Source organism: Trachymyrmex cornetzi, unplaced genomic scaffold (genome assembly GCF_001594075.2).
Source record: "Trachymyrmex cornetzi isolate Tcor2-1 unplaced genomic scaffold, Tcor1.1 scaffold1884, whole genome shotgun sequence".
In the NCBI taxonomy this organism is placed as follows: Eukaryota; Metazoa; Arthropoda; class Insecta; order Hymenoptera; family Formicidae; genus Trachymyrmex; species Trachymyrmex cornetzi.
Window position 1 is genome coordinate 4,762 of NW_017296510.1, and position 2,210 is coordinate 6,971.

At 27.2% G+C, this 2,210-nt stretch overlaps 1 long non-coding RNA gene across 1 annotated transcript in view; it reads left to right on the plus strand.

Annotated features, from left to right (window-relative positions):
- Positions 1-2,043, plus strand: part of LOC108759471 (uncharacterized) — a 5,878-nt gene extending 3,835 nt beyond the window's left edge. The window contains exon 3 of the long non-coding RNA XR_001940015.1: positions 1,919-2,043. This is a non-coding gene — a long non-coding RNA (uncharacterized LOC108759471). The remainder of the gene's footprint in view (positions 1-1,918) is intronic.
- The last annotated feature ends 167 nt before the right edge of the window (positions 2,044-2,210 follow it).

Consider the following 2,210-nt stretch of genomic DNA (forward strand, 5'->3'; position numbering starts at 1 on the left):
ACTTTATTGTAGTTTTATTAATGAATGAGAGGGATTTATGTTAAAATTCTTCAAAATACAATGTTGTTCCACGACTGTCATATTTTCAGGGTAAATTCTAAGAAAAAATTCTCTCCGTGTACAAGCATTGTATATATTATTTATAGCGATTTTTGACAAAATAAAGTTGGTGAGTAAATTTTTATAATCACCTATTTGGTTGTCTGACAAGTCTTTGGCATTATTAATCGTAATATCCCTGTATTCATAGAAAATGACATATCTTAGAAGATCTTTGCTACAATTAAGTAATCATTATTCTACTAAGTTTGTAAATACAATCTCTTTTATTAAGAATGGCTATGTGGAATAGATACCAAATGAGACGAGATTAGACGACAATTAATTTTAATATATTTAGAGGACACATTTTCAGAGAATATACTTACAAATATATTATATTTCATATAGATATATATTTTTTCACTTTTCATATAGAAACTATGGTACAAAAACAAATTACGTATTTTATGATTAAAATAACTATTTTATTTGTATTAATACTATAATTACTATTATTTCTCAAAATATAGAACTGATATTAAAATAAAAATTGTGTTTTTTATATGTATTGTCCACATGACAAATATGCTATTGCCAATCCTAGAACGTGTGACAATCAACCCAGAACACGGAGTTAATTGTTATATTTTCGCAATATCGTTTAAAATTAAATAACTTATTTTTATGATATGATGAATTCACAAGTAATATTTTTTTTAATACCTAAAGGATGTAGGTATATTGTAACGTATATAATATTTAAAAATGAGGCATCCACTTTTTTCTAAAAATCAATATTCAAAAATTGTAACAATCGGCCCCGGTCTCCCCTACTTTGCGTTGTGCTGCTCCTGAGCGTGCCAACTTTAGACAATATAATTCGTTAATTTTAAACGCTTATAGTTCAAAAGTCATTACTAGTGTACCCGATGAATACAAAAATTTGTAATTGAGCTCCAAATTATGTTTATACAAAATTTTCATATAAAGAAAATGTAATCATTCAAAATTTTGGGTTTAAAAATAATATTTATTCACAAAAAACCATGAATATTTAACGAGTATTCGTATTCATTCAAACAAAATGTAAACTGAAAAAGAAAGCTCTAATAAGCAATCGTTACTCCTTAACTATAACCAGCACTGTGATGACTTTAAGTAAAAATAAAATACGTTATAAAGTTTAATTAAAGAATAAAAATGATAAATATGTATATGAAGTAATAAATAATAATTACAAACTTCCTACATATGTATATTACAAGTGTTATGACATGAGGTACATATTTTATATAATGTGTTTATTGAATTTAGTGCACTAAGTTCAATTTGCACATTTTGTATGCTTTGGACATTAATCCCGCACGCTAAAAATGCCGTACATCTCAAATAGGTGGGATATACAAAACTACAAATTAAACAACAAATATAAAAGCAAAGCACTTGTATTTTGCTATACAACGTGCTTTACTATTCCTTCATACGCATGTATCATGAAATAACCACTTAGTCTTTTACACGCCCTGCAGTAATCATTTTATATAGATTATAATTTATGATGGCGCTATTTATTACAGTGACAAATCGATTCAACTCACAATAATTTCATCAATATTAACAGTAAGAAGCTGAAATCATAATTCAATATTAATATAACATAAAGGCATGTAACATAGAATTGCGGGAAAATTACTCCTACTCCTTCTATTTTTTCTGACTTCTGCGGCGTAAATTCCGGCGCTGTATATTTGCCGGAGTTACTTATATTCTCAAATATACGTATATATATTTGTAATACATTTTAAAAGTATCCCACACGTTGCTTGACTTCTTGGTTAAATATATAAACATAAATTTATTTTTTCATATTATTAAGTAATCGCTATGCATATCATATCTAATATTGGAGTGTCTGGTGGCGCTCATCGACTTTGGTCTCACAAAAGCTATAAAGCAAAGTTACCGTTAAGAATTCTACTTTTGATATGCTTTAGTGCAGGTGTACAGGTAATGTTAATAAATTTGCTATTTTACGTATATTATATATACAAGTACATATGTAACTTCATCATTTCTTGCATTTATTAAGTAATTCTAAATTATATGTGCACGAAGCGTCTTCTTCCTCTTTACGAAAAAATCAAAGTAAACAATATCTGATAAAAAAG